Genomic DNA, 17,893 nt, shown 5'->3' with positions numbered 1-17,893 from the left:
CCATGGAGATAGTTCTCATGGGGTCCAATTTATTAAGAAGCTATTTTCGGTTTTGCCAAACCTCATATCACCTTTCTCTAAGGTGATGCCTTAAAATGCCTTGTCACCTCTATTCTGGGACAATGGTTTCCTTTGAACGTTGGCATAAACCCTTTGCCAATCACGCGCTGCTTTCAACTTGTCTTAAATATTATAAATCCGATTGGTTGTTTCTCGAATCAATTCAAATTTTATGTCCTGACTGACGCCCATTTTCGATTTAACAAATTGGTGATAACTACTTCACCCATAGAAAGCTTCAAGCTCTCGATGCTTCCTTCCCCTCCTTCCAATAATGGGAGTAGGATGACTATTTCGATCTGAGATCATTGAAAATGGTACTCCACGACGAGATACCATTTCATCATCATGAATTTGGGCGAGAATTCATTGTGGTAATCGTCATAGATTGGGATGAAATGCGAGGATTGGTTAATTGATCCGCGATTACCTAATTTACCTCATGCTTTTGATATATCATGGGAATTTGCGTCCCGAAATCCATTGTAATTTATTCCCACTATCATTGGCGAATTTTCTATCGTTGTGGCGTTCCCTAGGGTTTTCGGTGTGCAGCCTTATCTCTTGCATAACTCAATATTCACCAACACACGTAACCATATCTTTCTCCAAACTCGACCATTAATAAAAATCCTTTCAGGTATCCGTATCATCAATAGTCAAATCCGATCCCGGATGTATGGATTATTTCGATCTATGCGCTTCGTCAATGATTAATTCACGAAGGTCATGGAGGGTCGGGATCCAACCCGATTTTTGAAGTAGAGAATTTAGTCCACGCGCTGTTCGAAATTCTCCTCATTGCCGTAAGATTCCTTCTTTTCCAATTGTTCCTCTTTCAACGCCTCACGTTGAGCGACTCGAATCAGGTTCGAAGGTTCGACTGGACTATCATCCCTAGCGCTCGCACTCGCAATGGCTTAACCCGACCTTTCCTACTCAAAGCATCGGCTACGACGTTGGCCTTGCCGGGGTGATAACGGATGTCACAGTCATAATCGTTTAACAACTCGACCCATCTTCATCGCCTTATATTCAGTTCTTTCTGATCGAATATGTGCTGCAAACTTTTATGATCGGCGAAGATGGTGCCCTTCGTACCGTAGAGATAATGTCTCCAGATTTTAAGTGCGAAGATAACCGCTCCCAGTTCTAAGTTGTGAGTAGTGTAATTTTTCTCGTGTACTTTTAACTGTCGGGAAGCATAGGCTATAACCTTATTATACTGCGTCAACACGCATCCTAACCCCTTACGCGATGCGTCACAATACGCGACAAAACCATCGTCTCCATCGGGGAGACTTAAAATCGGCGCTTGGCACAATTTTAATGGTTTCTATATTATTTGGATCTTTGTGAAATCTTTGTTGCTTTACAACATGACCAAGGGATTATACCTTCTTTATTCAAAATCACATTTCGAAAACTTCACGTACAACTCCTCTTGCTTTAACACTTCCACAATTTTCCTTAACCGTCGTTCGTGCTCTTCTTTACGTTGCGAATATATCAAAATATCATCAATGAATGCCATGACACGTTTGTCAAAATAAAGTTTACAGACTCGGTTCATGAGGTCCATGAATACTGCCGGCGCATTTGTTAGCCCGAAAGGCATAACTAAGAATTCATAATGGCCGTAACGAGTCCGAAACGCTGTTGTTGCAACGTCCTCCTCTTGGATTTTTCATTTGGTGATAACTATATCTAAGATCAATTTTCTAAAAGTAAATCGCCCCTTGCAGTTGGTTAAATAGATCATTTACTTCGAAGAAGTGAATACCTATTCTTGATCGTCATTTTATTCAATTCTCCCTAATCAATACATATCCTAACACTTCAGTCCTTCATTTCCCAAATAACACTGGTGCACCCCATGGTGACTAACTAGGTCGTATGAAACCTTATCCAATAATTCTTGCATTTCAGTTGGTGCAAGTCGGTAAGATGCTTTAGCAACAGGGCCAGCTTGAGGTATTAAATCGATTCTAAATTCGACCTGTCGGGTTGGCGGTAATCCAGGAAGTTCTTCTGGGAAAACTTGTGGAAATTCGCGTACCATTGGGATATCTTCTATATGTTTTCTTTTAAATACTTTGGCAATCGCGTTTGTTAAATACACCACGTCTTCTTGTCGTAAATATTATAACATCTCAAGATGAGATTAGAGTGGTAACATAATACCGTACACTTTTCTCTGTATTTAATCGCTTCATCGTCCGAAAGAGAGCTTCTAATCATCTTCTTTTCATATTTGATTTCAGCTTCATGTTGAGTTAGCCAATCCATGTTAACTATTACGTCAAAACTTCTTAACTTTACTGGTCGTAGATCAATAAGGAAAGGATTAATCGTTCAGAGTAATAGGACAATTCCGAACAATTTAATTAACCATTAGGGATTTACCGTTAGCGATTCTACCGTATGGGGTTCTATAGTTTCACTAATCGGTATCTTTCCAAATGATAGGAGGTTAGCAGGAACTAACTTCTATCGACGACCGTAAAAATATCGCTGAAGCCCATTGATTTAAAACTACAACGTACTTAATACCACCTTTGGATCATGACGTACTTTATTCAAATTACTCCCATAAGTACGGCTCCTTGCTTGATCAAAGGTTGATGCTTGTCATGAGGTTCGTCTTCCAACGACACCTTGGTTCAACCTTGGGCAATTTCTCTGAAACGTTCTGTATTGCCACATTCATAGCAAGTACCACTGTTTGGCATCCTTTGATTTCTTTGGATGGATTGTTATTGAAGCTGTTGGGTTCGGAGTGGTTGTACACGAATGGGTTGGGGTCGCCGGTTCACATGGCTTCAATTGGTTCTACAATTGGGGCATTACGTCCATCTTTACCACACCTGTGGCCTACTATCACTCGACATTCTTCTTCTTATTCAAAAGCCCATCTTGCACTATACCTTTATCATTTCTCTTCTTCAACACTCGACGTCTCACCTAACGTCCTTCCAGTCCGCTTCCCATAGAGTCAAATATATCAATGCTGCCTTGTGACACAACCCTTCCGAAGGTTGTATGTTTTACAGGATTGACTATACTCGTTATCGATGGAGTTAGTCCCCGATATAGTGCTCACTTTGCTTAGTTTCAGGAGTAATTAGCCATGTTATCCGACATGACAATTCCTTCAAACGATTAGCGTGTTCTAAGTGATCAGCACACAACATTTCTATCTTCCATAGCTCAGTTTCCAACTCTGAACTCAATTACTCGAATAAAAGTGCTCTAGCACAAGAATTTTAAATTCTGACCATATCATCTGAGTAAAAATTTTCTAACTATAATTTTGTACCATCGTGTTCCATCACGACACAACATAATCTACCAACATATCTGTAGCATATTTCACTACACAATGTTTTAGACTCTTACCAATATCCTTAACCATTTCGATCTTTTCTATCCACTCGCTAATCTATTCCTCCCTTTACCATCAGTAACTATTAATGATTTCCTTACCATAAACAACAACATATCCTTCATACCGGATCTAATTCATTACGACTACTATTCATGTTTAGTTTATAACTAATACTTGTAGTCACAATAGTATCCGGTGGGACATTATCACTCTTAGTAATAACACTAAGAATTGAAATATTCATAATCATGTGATTGCTCGATCTATAAGTCTGCGATCACATTTGGATCAACACTAGCAGTGATCTGTGATACAACATTCGGTATCATCATCTGCTATCTTTGAGCAATCAACTGAATCATATGAAGCTCCATCATTGGAGTTACTCTTTTTATGTCATTCTGCCGTACTCATCCCGTACGCAGTAATCAATACTAATCTCACCATATAACTCGTTACCAGCTCAATCATAACAACAGGTACACATACACACCAAATATTATCATATATATTACACATACCGGCATCTAGTATATATGTCCCACAAATATAATAACATATAGACTTAACCTGACGTCGGTTAACGTCTAAATATGGTTCATAACCCTTGTCACCACCTGACATATAGATCTTTCTCAACAAAAATCAATGTTTAATATTCATGATTTCAATATCCTTCTGCATGTCAGCATAACCGATACATGCTCACCGTGAGCACCAAATGATTACGTACCACGGAGTTATAATATCCGTGTCTATTTGTATATCCGGCATACACGGTATACCATCTACGAACGAACAGCCAACTATGCTATAATGACTCCAACACCTCTTTGTGTATGGGTAATCATTCTATTCGAGCATACATGGGCGTAGGCATCTAATGGATATAAGGATAACATAGGGAGTTGCAAGGTTCAAGGTAATCGCGCAACATGGGTTGCCTTCAAATATTATTAATTACTATTATGGGAAATTCTATCACTTGCTCAGTCAATGTCCTCAGGCGTTCTAGGTTCGTTAAAATCGGTAATTCTCGATTTGGAGGTGGTATGACTCATATGTTTGAGAGTGAGAAATACATATATATATATTTCTATACATTATTTTTTTATCTGCTGATTTATTATCAAATTTATTATTATTATTATTTTATTTATTTATTTACCTTAATGGAATAATAATGGGTTCAGGTACGGATCCGTCCGTACGTGAGGGTCGACGGTTCGGGTGAACATCTGGGGTTATTAGGATATACGGTACCGGTGTTGGTAGGGTAAGGGATTCATCAATTTTGGTTGGGAGTGACGGTTACTAGATATTTCTGGTTAATGTCAAACGGAAGATCTAACTTGGTACTATCATAACTATGGCCCGATAAATCAGACTCATTATCAACCGATGCTCTAGAAATCTCAGCATCCTCGGTACTTTTTATTATTTCCTTCCCCGGGTCCTATTTCTCAATACTTGTACCCACAAGATACGCACATATGTATATACACCTTAGCACGTATAAATAATATTATATACTTTACACATATGTTGCCATTTTTACCTATTAATGTACCCCGTGACTTCCCCTGAATTCCCTCGTGCGGACAAGTCTGTTATTATGTTCCGGACCATAATAACTCACTTGTCCATCCAAGTTCATCCAGATCTCGTCACTATAAATTATTAGTTGATATTCAGATCCTATAATACTTGAGCTACTGGTTATATTTTAGGTATCTTTTTAAAGACATCCTAATTCTTTATAACCAATGGCTCTGATACCAAGTTCTGTAACACCCCGCAACCGCAGCGGAAACGTAAACGGGATGCGATAGACACCTCTGATATCAACCACATTGTTTATAAAGAAAACTGAATGCATTAATATACTTCAAAATTACATTATCTCATTTTTCATTACCGTCTACGTGATACACACATCATACAATACGATTTATAATTCTATCTGTTATAATGTATTCTAACATCCCGCACACAAATCTTACACACATCAAGCACTTAGCACGTAAGCAATCACTTCATCTAAATTGTACCTGAAAAGCATGTGAGAAAACGGGTCAACTACGAATAGTTGGTGAGTTTCACAATTTTAGTAAACCATGATAAATCCATATCATAATATAATATTATCTGGGGACACTGTTAACCCAGTACTGTACTCGCTCCGGGGACACTGTTAACCCAGAAACACATCCAATAACCTCTGGGGACACTGTTAACCCATAGACACATCAAATAACCTCTGGGGACACTGTTAACCCATAGACACATCAAATAACCTCTGGGGACACTGTTAACCCAGAACACTGTTTCGGGCCTTACAATGTTAGCATCTCAGACAATTACCATCTTAATACATTACCGTACGATTCCCGTACAATAAACATTATATAAATACATTCATCTCCATGCGATCAGCATGTACTTAAACATTTTGATAGAAACATGCTTTCCGCCCCGGGAAAATATTTAAAACAGTTCAGTAAAAAGGGGCTCGTGAAACTCACCTTAGCACATGCAAGCAGGTAACAACAATCATTATCAGTTAACACGTCCAATCTGTAATATGATCCCTACGATCGTTACTATACGCTTATTATTAATATAACTTTAACCAAGTTAACCGGTACATCTGGGGGCACTGTTAACCCAGCACTGTACCCGTTCTGGGGGCAAGGTTAACCCATAAACACTTCTCCGGACTCAGATTGTGATATCGTTTAGAGTTCCATGGTCATAATTACTATTAGTTGTTTTTCTCGTTTTGCGTGCCTAGCACGGTTATTCGTTTTTACGTTCCAAAAATGAGCTTGGTCACACACGACCCGAAAATAGTCGTTGACTGATCATTTAATTAAAGTGGTGAAATTAGAGCTCGGTTTAGACGCCCCGTTTGGCCGCGGGACCCGTTTCCGTCTTTAGCGTACCGGAAACTTGTTAAAATAGGTTAAAATTACTCAAATCATCCGAATTATTTTCGGATGATTTATTTTTACTTGTTTAACTCATTTATATGAAAATAGTTCATTTTTTTAGGGTTTTTATTCACCAGTCAGCTCGCTTAAGCGAACTTCACTGGTTTACGCGTTTTAAGTTTAAAAGTTTGATAATTAGCACAAATAATTATCCGTTTACTCTCGGATCTTGAAATTTTGCACAAATCACTTTTTAACAGTGGGGAATTTTATAAAAATATTTCCAGAATTAATTTCTATATTTAAAATTTATTTATCTATTTTTAAACACCATTTAAACACTAAATATGTCGTAAATACCAAACGATCTTAGAAAAATCCCAAATTTTTCCTGGATGTCCCCTGCCATCCACATAGTCCCCTGTAATTTTTCCAGAACCAAAATCTTCTTTCACATGCCCTTTTTACTAAAACCGAGCTAGAAATCCCTAGAACTCGTTTAACCGAAAAGCCTACTTAAACTTCTCCAAAGGACCTCAAATTTTGTGTGTGACTTATACATGATATGAAAAGCTTATCTGCAATTTTCCAGAATTTTTCATGATATTTAACTATTTTTCACCATTTTTGGCCAAAACCGAGCATTAAATTCACCAAATATTCATCCTTTATCCAAATATTACCAAAAATTCACAGAACTCATATTTTCATGTGTTTAACGCCTCTGTAAAATTTCATGACCTAACTCTAAACGACCAACAATCTGTCCAAAAACACATACACCGACATAAACCGAATATACCTTTCGTTTTCCGCCACTACAAGCTACAAACTCGTCTTTCCGCCTTATCTACCACTAAACACAGAGCCTACAAACAACATACCACAATACCAAGCAAGTTACACTCACGATCAAGCCTCTTACACTATAGTTTCGGTTATTGCTTTAAAAACAAAGATTTAACCGTAAAAATTCGTTTTTGGTTCGTTTAACTCCTTTCTTGGACCAAGATCCCTTGTATAACCCGTATACATCACTTGATCATGCAAGAATCGGTTTTCATCATTGAAACCTCATTTTCTTGCAAATAACTCGAGAAAGGTAGATGAAAACGACTATAATTCGATCTTTACCTCGTTGTTCTTGCTTCAAAACTCGGGTTTTAGCTCAAGAGATTGAGAGAGAATGATGAAGGTTGAATGTGGTGTTTAAAAAAAATGATAAATCAAAGGGGGGTTACCCCTTATTGCGACCGGAGTGAGAGGGAGGTGGGGTGGGACCCACCTCTCCATTTCTAACCACACATTTGGATATCGGAGATCTGGATAATGTTTTGGATAATCTGGTTCAGTTCGTTTTTCGGTTAAACGTTTAATTCGGCTTAAAACGAGGCTAAAACGGTAGTTTTTCGGCTTAAAAATAAAATTTATATAAAACCGATTTAAAAACTTCAAAAACTTAAACCATGACTTTCATTAACTTAATACATCATATTATTAATGATTGTGCATCTTTTTCGGCTTGATCGATCGTCTCTTGCTCGGTTTGGTATTAAAGGTTTCGTTTAACGTACCGACGTATCATTAAATCGAAATCCTTTTTCTGTGCTTTAATTCACTCATCCCGAAGCTTTAATACTTCGTAAACATCACTAAATATCATATATCCCGTCTATAATGTATCCCTGATACGTTCGGGCTTCAATAACCGTTAATCGGTTAATCGTATTTCTAATACGATTAACTGTATAATCGAGTATAATTCGTACTGTGAATCATACATACTCGTATAAACACATTATAATTCATATATTCAGTATTAAATAACTCAAAAATAGTATATACCGGTTAGGGTATACCTGATTTGCCGGAATCGTTACAGTACAGTTCCTGTTGGGATCAGTCTTTCCAGCGTTTTCTCAGGGTATTCCTTCTCCATAACTGGTTCTGAAGTTGGTGAGACAATAGTGGTTGTGCCACTTCTTAATGTAACAGTGTTGGCTGCTACATTTGGGTTTGTTATTGTGTTGCTTGGAAGAGCGCCGGGTGGTCTTTCGGATAATTGTCGGGCAATTTGTCCGATTTGAGTTTCTAGATTCTGTAATGATGCTTGTTGACTTTTGAGGTTGGCTTCATGTTTTAATAATACTCTGCTGATATCAAAAGCTCTTGAGTCGGCCTTTTTCTCTGCTTCATTTGTTTTAGTCATGAGTTGGATCAACATTTCTTCGATCTTCGAGTAGCTTGGGTTTTGATGGCTACTAGAACTTTGATCTTGAAATTGAGGTTTAGGTTGGAAGGATTGATTCATCGGTCTCTTTTCGAATCCTGGTAGGGGTTGAGTGTTACCTCTGTCTTTCCAGCTGAAATTCGGATGGTTTCTCCATCCTGGATTGTAGTTGTTGCTGAAAGCGTTGTTCTGTCGAGCGATGAAATCGACTTCTTCCATGGCCATGATGACTTGTTTGCAGTCACTTGTCTTATGATTTCCTCCACAAGTGTCACAGGTGAGTCTGGTTTTTGATAGTTCGGCTTGAAGTTGTTCGAATTTTTTAGAAAGGGCTTCAAGTTGTGCTGTGACAAGGGTGTTGGAATCAACGTGGTGTATTCCTTTATGGGTAGGTGTAGATCTTGGTGGTTTGTAAGAGAAACTCTTCTTTGCGGCCTTCTCCAGGACTTCAAATGCTTCGTTAGGTGATTTGGATCCCAGGTCTCCACCAGCGATCTAGTCGATGGCCTGTTTGTTTTGACTAGATTCTACGTCAAAGAAAGTTTGAACTTGTAACCATACGCTCAGTCCATGATGTGGGAATCTTCTTAAAAGACTTTTGTATCTTTCCCATGCTGCGTGTAACGATTCATTATCATTGGTCAGGAATCCGGTAATGTTGGCTCGGTATTTGGCAGTTTTGTCGGGCGGAAAATATTTGAGGAGAAACTGTTCAACCATCTGGTCCCAAGTGGTAATGGAACCAGAGGAAAGAGATTCTATCCATTCTATGGCTTGGCCCCTTAGAGAGAAAGGAAAGAGTTTAAGCTTGATTTGATCTTCTGAATAGTTTTGGATTTTAAAGGTTCCGCAGATTCGTAAGAATCGAGATATGTGAGAAAGAGGGTCTTCGTCGAGGTGACCATGAAATTGAACTGAATTTTCCACCATATGAATGGTGCTTGATTTGATTTCGAAATTTTCGGTGATTTCGGGTGGAGCCACTCCATTGTCGTAGCCTTCAAGAGTTGGCTTGGCATACTGGCTCATGTTCGGCTCATTGTTCTGGGCCGCCATCATTTCTTCGGTTTGATTTTCTCCTGATGTGGTGGCGTCTACTGATTCGTCTTTGATTGCTTCTGGGGTTTCTATAGTCCGTTTACGAGTTCGTCGACGAAAGAGTCGTCCCGGTTCAGAAATTGGAGAAACAAGCTCAGGCTCAAAAGTAGAGGACATACATGGGACTAAATCAAAATTAAACACTAAAACAAAAGTTAGCTAAAGTTAGTCTAAAAGGTTAGCCTAGTATTAAACTACGAGTTATGCTACGCAATTTTTAACTAAACTAAACTAAGGTCTTAATTAAACTAGAGTAAAGTTAAGGTAAATAAAGGTAAAAAGTAGGCTAGCCGTAAAATTATATTTTAGTATTTAGAAAAAATTAAAAATAAAGTGAAATAGAAGTTAAAAATTTGTACAACTATAAACAATATTTAAATTAAAACTCGGATCGTTCTTAGAAACGTACCGTGTCCCCGGCAACGGCGCCAAAAACTTGATGCGTGCTGTGTAGCTTGTATAAAATATGATAGATTGGATATTTAGCTTTTGCATAAGATCGTGTTTTAAATTTATAAAAATGATTTCTACAAAGACTAAACACACACAAAATAGGCAAGTGTACCTATCGTATATGTAGAATAGTATTGGTAAGAACCAAGTATCGATCCGTGGACACAAAGGTTTCTAATAATAAATCGTTGTTTTACTTCAATCGGAGGTTTTAATCATTTTGAGGTTAATTTTTGAACTTTTGATAAAATATAAATAATTATATATATAATATATAGGTGACCAAGATAAGAAATTCTAAACGAGTTGTTCAATTATACGAAGGTTACCATCTAATATCTAGAATCCACTCCATTGTTCCTTGATGATTAATAGTTAAACATGTGATAGACTTGTCCTAATAATATATGATAGAATTATGATCCTCATTTTGGAGTGAACACATTCTATGACATAATCAATAATAGCATGCATATTTTCAAGTCCATCCTATGCTTAATAGCATGCTACCCCGAGAATGTCAATTTAAGTAGATAAGCGGTTGGTAAAGTAGAATGATTAGAATTGACTTCGATTTCTCAAATACCAATCCTAACAACTTTGAGTGGTTGTAGTTAACTCACACAACCTCCCCTTGGTTGATTTATGTAGGTTATAATTACACATTCCGTTAACATGTGATTTCTTTAACTAGCATGATATCCTAAGCAAAGCCATTTTCGGATTACCAAGACTTAGAGAAATACATCATAACTTATATCTCATCATTTCTAAGTACAATATAAGGATCCATGTTTCGATAATGTATCAAAGTATTTCTATCTTTCAAGAACATGAATCGATCATGAATGATTGCCAATATAATTGACAATCACCAACTTTGAATTAGTATTTTAAGATGGTGAAACGTTTCTCATCAAAAGATAATTGTAAGATAACCATGTACTTTACCAAACTAAACCACATGTTTTATATAATCATCAAGTAAAACAAAGCTTCTTCATAGATTTTAGATGGTAAATGGAGTTTAGCTCATAATGAGCATGATGATAAACATTAAGATGGATGATAATAACAAATACATGATTAAACTTGGAACAATCTAACCAAATGTAGATGAAGCTTCCTTCTTAATGATGATGAGGATGGATGATGATGATGGTTGATGGTGATGACCTCCAAGCCTTCAAACTTTTCACTAAATCTTCTATGTGAGTGTTAGTGTGTGTTTTTATAAGAGAAAACCGGATAGAATTCTTTTCAAGGCACACTTGATGAATGCAACATGAGCCACTATTTATAGGCAATCTGGATGGTGAGGCACGACCCCGTGCTTGATGAGCACGTCCCCATGTATTTTTATGACATGTGCCAGATTTGTTTTGTCTGTTGTGTGAGCTGGCAACGGCCCTGTGGTTAGCAGACACGGTCCCGTGCTTTTTAGTGACATGTACTCAATTCTTCTTTGTCTTTTCTGCATTCCCGTCCACGGCCCCGTGCATGCTGAGCACGACCCCGTGCTTTTGTTCTCAGATTTTGTCTTTTCTTGTTCCATAAGCATGGGGGCGTGTTTCTTGAGACATGGGGGCGTGTTTCTTTGTTTTCTTCTGTTTTTCTTCGTCTTTTTGCTTGTTTCTTCGTTTGAGGTTTGGTTTCACCTGAAATTACGTTTTATTATGATAAGTAGCCTTTTATTCTATGTTATTAGATAGAAATTACAGTTTTTAGAGATTATTTGATGCTGAAAAGATGTATATTTTTATGTACATCACACGCTTATCAAGGTATCAACACTTCTTGGCACGTACTTTAAGGTAAACTTCGGGACGTCGGGGCAGCACTTCCTCCTTACTTGGAATGTCTTCGGTAAGTGGCACGTATATCGAGATGATGGCACGAAAATTGAGGTAACGGGCACGGATTTCGAGAGGGATCGATGGCACGTATTTTGAGGTGTAGAGAGAGTAATGTGTGTGTTTTGGTGTGAGAAATGGCATGAACCCGTAGTTGCTATTTATAGGGCTGAAATTGGGTCCCATCGCGGTACACGATGGGTTCCCTGGCTGGCCCGTCGCGTACCGCGACGTAGGCCTGCCCAGTCATTCCCTAGACCTGCCACGTGTCGACACGTGGCAGGCGCCGTTCCACGTGGCGACACGTGGCAGACGTGTTCCACGTGGTGACACGTGGCAGCAGACGTTGCCACCGTGTGCCACGTGACACACGTGTCAATACCTGTCAGACAACCCATCGCGGTACGCGATGGGTGTCTTTCTTGACCTGTCGCGTAGCGCGATGGGTCAAGAAATTAGATTTTTCATTTTAGCCCCTGAGGTTTGGAATTTGACAAAATTAGTCCCTTGACTTTGGAAACTTGACATTTTGGGCCCGAAATTTACGTGATGTTACACCATGCGTTGCGGCGGGGACGCAATGGGGATGTTCTGTATGAGCTTGGTTTGCGGTGCAGGGGTGATGCAATGAGAATTTGGTCCGGCTTGATTAGACTTGTAGGCCGTCTAAATGAAGACATGACTATAAAGTTGAATAAGAAACGAAACCATTCCAATGCGTCAACTTTGAGCAAAACATAAGTCTATGACGTTTTAAATTTAGGGATTACTCCATAAAATAGTAACCAACTTTGAAAGTTGTTCTATTTAGGTCACTGGTAAAAACTTTTGTTCCAATCAGGTCATTAAACTTTCATTTTGTTTCAATCCTAGATATTTTACCTGAATAACAAGTAATCTAGGTTTTTTTTAAATTTTTCAATGTTTTTACTTTGCATAATAACTATTAAAGGTTTCGAAAATTGTAAAAATAAGAAATATAATTTTAAAATTACAAAAATTTGCAAAAAAAAAAGTTCTAAAAATTGCAATAAATTGCAAAAATTGAAAAAATAAATAAAAAATGCTCAAAACGGGTTGCAAAACGTTTTTTTAGTTCGTTTCAGCACCTAACAGCTCGTTTAAGCGATTTTTCAGTTTGTTTCAGCACCTAACAGCTCGTTTAAGCGATTTTTCAGTTCGTTTAAGCACCTAACAGCCCGTTTAAGCGTTTTTTCAGTTCGTTTCAGCACCTAACAGCCCGTTTAAGCGTTTTTTCAGTTCGTTTCAGCACCTAACAGCTCATTTAAGCGTTTTTTCAGTTCGTTTCGGCACTTAACAGCTCGTTTAAGCGATTTTTCAGTTTGTTTCAGCACCTAACAGCTCGTTTAAGCGTTTTTTCAGATCGTTGCAGCACTTAACAGCTTGTTTCAGCACGTTTTGACCAAAATGGGGACCCGAAACCCGTTTTGACCTTTCCGACCTAGACCCATTCCGACCCGGACCCGTTTTGACTCGAACCAAAACAACCCATTTTGGTCAAAACGTGTTGAAACAAGTTGTTAGGTGCTGAAACGAACTGAAAAATCGCTTAATTGAGTTGTTAGGTGCTGAAACGAACTGAAAAAATGCTTAAACAAGCTGTTAGGTGCTGAAACTAACTGAAAAATCGCTTAAACGAGCTGTTAGGTGCTAAAACGAACTGAAAAAAAGCTTAAACGAGCTGTTAGGTGCTGAAACGAACTGAAAAAACGCTTAAACGGGCTGTTAGGTGCTGAAACGAACTGAAAAAAACGCTTAAACGGGCTGTTAGGTGCTGAAACGAACTGAAAATCGCTTAAACGAGCTATTAGGTGCTGAAACGAACTGAAAAATCGCTTAATCGAGTTGTTAGGTGCTGAAACGAACTGAAAAAATCGCTTAAACGAGCTTTTGTTAAAACGAGTTGTAACGTGTTGAAAACGCGCTGATTCTTTGGTCCAAAAAAAACTGACCCGAAACCCGTTTTGACCTGTTCCGACCTTGACCCGTTCTAACCCGAACCTGTTGACCCTAACCCGTTCTGACCGGGTTTTTTTTTTTCAATTTTTGCAATTTTCGGAAACTTTTTTGTAAATTTTCGGAATTTTAAAATTAAATTTTGCATTTTTACTTTTTTTCACAACCTTTAAAAGTTCTTATGCAAAGTAAAAACATTGAAAAATTTAAAAAACCTAAATTACCTACTATTCAGGTAAAATATCTAGGATTGAAACAAAAATGAAAGTTCAATGATCTGACTGGAACAAAAGTTTTTATCAATGACCTAATTAGAACAACTTTCAAAATTGGTTACTATTCTATACAGTAATCCCTTTTTAGAATAATATTAAATGAAAGTTGCATGTTGTTCCTTCTGCATAATTATTTAACAAATTGTTATTGGTGATAGTAATTAAAGAACATATACCTAAGTGTCGACTATTTATTATTGGCAATAGTAATGAAAGAACATATACCCAAGTGCCAAGGAAACTTGTCTGCATACTAAACATTTGCATCTGAAAGTGAATAGATGCATTCAAATGATTGCATTGTACTTCTTACATATTTTTTCTGATTGATTTGAAACATACACCCATACCATTTTATCATTTTTATTAACTTCACACAGTCATGCATGCTCTGTATCTCTTCCTTGTACTCTCTTAACGATTTGTCTGGTATTCTTGGTGTTTACTCAACCACATCCCACATTTTCATCTTGCAACTTGGGTCGGTTATGGTTCAACCTCGACATTGATTCTTCGTTTGGTCCACCTCGAGTTTCCCTGGCCCGCTACATTTAGCAAATCCATGACCGTTGAATTTGTTGAGAACTCTTGTACCTACATGGCGACATATGAGAGAAAAATAGTGTTGTGGATTTTTTTTGGTTTAGGCTCACGAACGTACTCAAGCTCGATAAGTGCATCTCGGGCTTGCTCATTTAACAAGGTTATTTTAGGCTCGAGTTAACCACAAGCTTCTTTAACTTACAAAAGCCCGAATTCGACCCGTTTAACATTTAGTTATTTTTAACATAATTTATATATAATAATAATGATTTCCCTATAAATATACACGTTTAAAACATTAAATTAGAATTATATAATATTGGGCAATTTTAGGCTCACAAGCCTACTCAAAATCTATTAGTGAATGTCGTGTATATTTTTTAAACAAGTTTATTTTTAGGCTTGAGCTCGTTTAAACCCGGCATGAAAAGCAAACCGATCTCTAGTAGATCATGAGTGGCTTGGCTCATTTACACCCCTACCGGCCATACCAATCCAAATAAATATTGCTTTTACTATCACAGATAGACCAATAATTCCCGCCTTCAATTCTCACAATATAGACAAATATATAACATTTGTAGCTGTATCATCTAGGGGTGTTTACGGTGTGCTTCGGTGCGATTTGGGCTAAAACCAAAGCGAAAACCAAAACTTAGGTTTCTAGATTTTTGACCGTTCAGTTTCGTTTTTTATCAGTTTTGGTTTTTCGGTTTTTGTTTTGGTTTCGGTTGTTGCCATTTGAAGTTGAAAATTCTAGGCCGAAAAGAAAGTTGACCAAAAATAATGAGTTTAGGCATAGTTAATTTTATTAATTGTTAACTATTTATTCAATTCTTATAAATCATGTAAAATAAAAATATAGAAATTTGGTTCGGTTCGGTTCGGTTTTTATTACACGGAAAAACAAAATCGAGCAGTTAGTTTGGTTTTTACAAAAACATAAAACCGAACCGTCGATTTTTGTTTCGGTTCAGTTTTCAGTTTGGATTTTTCGGTTTATTCAGTTTCGGATTGGTTTTTTTGTTTTCTTTGCACACCCCTACGAGTTCTATCCATATGAACGTTTCAAAATTTCTTAGATTCTTGCAATACTTTCAAATGACTAAACTGCCATAATAAAGTATGCATTGTAGAAAATATATGGGCTAATCATGTAAGAAAACCACCAGACTTTCAATCCATTATATCAGAAATGATGTTAACATCTCAAACACTCCCAATAATACCCAAAATGCCCTTCGAGTAATTGCCATAAAGAAAGAAAGTTATATTACCTGTGCAAGGTAGTACAAGTATTGAAGTACAATATAAGTATCTTGAATTGATTGTTATTAGTTGTAAAAAAACGCAGCAGCAAGATGGTCAATGTCAGCAGCCTAAAAAAAGTCAATCATACTCAGCAATAATTTCAGAAGGTAAACAAATAAAAGTTGTCATTTTACATATTAATAATTGTCATATGAACGAGCCAATCGTTTAACATAGTGGGTGTACATGACTAATAAGTTGACCAAAGCCTATGCTCAACTCGTTTAAGACAAGAGAGCTATTTTCTAGAGCTCATATTCAACTGATGTATATTTTCGGACCTGAACTCGGCTTGGGCTTCAGTCGTTTATTGTTTCAGTTACTTGCTTATATATTTATCTTTTAAAACTTAATGTTCATATTTAAAATTATAGTTTTGATAAACAATATATATTATCTAACTATTTTTATCAAAACTTAATATAATAGTATGTGCATCCAAATGTGCAATGAACCAAAGTTGTATGAATAATAAGCTCCTTTAGACTCGTATAAAAATCACAAACCTGATCAACCTCAATAAGTGAAGCCCGTTTACTCTCGTAACTTGTCGGGTAAGCACAAAATGCAAATATGTATCATAAGCGATAAACCTAAAAATAATAAATTCTATAACATGTGGTTACAAAAAATGAATTGACAAATAAGAGTAGATTTTTTGGACTTTTTAAAAATGGGCAGCCACATACCTCGCAACAGAGTGATTCAAAGAAGAGTTCAACATCTGGCTGAGTAAGTCGATTAAAGAAATATAATTATAACCATTGTTAGAAAAACATTCATGTATAGAATAAAAAAAAGTTAGGAATTTACCTTCCTATCGAAGTTGATGTAGTAAATGGTTGTTGCACACATTTTCCTCTCGTCTTCAGACTATAAAAACAAATATTTATAAGTTAAAAGAAATTAAGTTTATGTTGTATAAAGAGTCAATACGGGCCGACGATGGGATGATCGGCAAACATTTTCTGTACACTGTTTTCAAATTTCTATTAAATAGTTAGTGAGTTGACTTTGATCACAAAACCAAATCAAGTTTTCTTTCCTAATAAAGTGATGTACAGGGTTGCATGCAATAAACATAGACCCATGATGACTTTTAATCCGTTCAACTCAACCCAAGTCCCAAACCGACAAAACCGTGTATCACATGGCTTATGGAGATCAACAAATGTCAATCATGAATAAGTAAAGAAAAATTGCATCGATTGAAGATAAACACAGTTACGAAAGCCCTACCTGATCTCGTTTGAAGAAGCTAGGTTTCGTCGGTGGCCTCATATCCAATTGATTAGGTATAATGATTGTAGCAGAACCGTTCAATTCAATTCAATTCAATTGAAACCTGATTGATTGAAGGTTTCAGCAAATCATTCGGTTGAGATAATCACGCAGTCACATGAAATCTACTTATATGGGCAGGATGAAAAGTTGAAACTGGTCAGCTTTAATTGCTGATTGGAATTGATTCGTTTGTGTTCCTCACTGGAATCGGTTCATATAAATGAGTGTAATGCACCGGAGATTGGAGAATTGATGGAGACTTGGTCGGAGACTAAAATATCACGGCTTCTCATGAAAAGCTGCTATATACATTATTATAATCTATATACGCAACTTTTCATCGACTCCATGAGACGATTATCATAAAAAAAAAATTAAACATAATTACGTTTTTTTAAGTTAACGAGTATGATTGAACATGATCTCTTAGAAGTCCCGCCTTTATCAAATGATCACTTTACATAAGAAAGAGAAAAAGGTTATCTTAA

The 17,893-nt window shown here is 37.0% G+C and overlaps 1 long non-coding RNA gene across 2 annotated transcripts; it reads right to left on the bottom strand.

The window, feature by feature from the left end:
• Positions 1-15,689: 15,689 nt before the first annotated feature.
• LOC143542627 (uncharacterized) lies at positions 15,690-17,388 on the bottom strand. 2 transcript variants are annotated; one of them, XR_013136929.1, is made up of 4 exons: positions 17,361-17,388; positions 16,935-16,994; positions 16,628-16,714; positions 15,690-16,189 (listed from the first exon to the last, which is right to left on the bottom strand). It is a non-coding gene; the product is annotated as an uncharacterized LOC143542627 (long non-coding RNA). The 2 variants fall into 2 exon arrangements; XR_013136928.1 differs by having other exon boundaries at positions 16,935-16,987.
• Between the last annotated feature and the right edge of the window lie 505 nt (positions 17,389-17,893).

This window comes from Bidens hawaiensis, unplaced genomic scaffold, assembly GCF_021521415.1.
Source record: "Bidens hawaiensis isolate Kalapana, Puna unplaced genomic scaffold, B.hawaiensis_p1.1 tig00012943_1, whole genome shotgun sequence".
Lineage (NCBI taxonomy): Eukaryota > Viridiplantae > Streptophyta > Magnoliopsida > Asterales > Asteraceae > Bidens > Bidens hawaiensis.
This window is presented reverse-complemented; position numbering and strand designations above follow the sequence as displayed.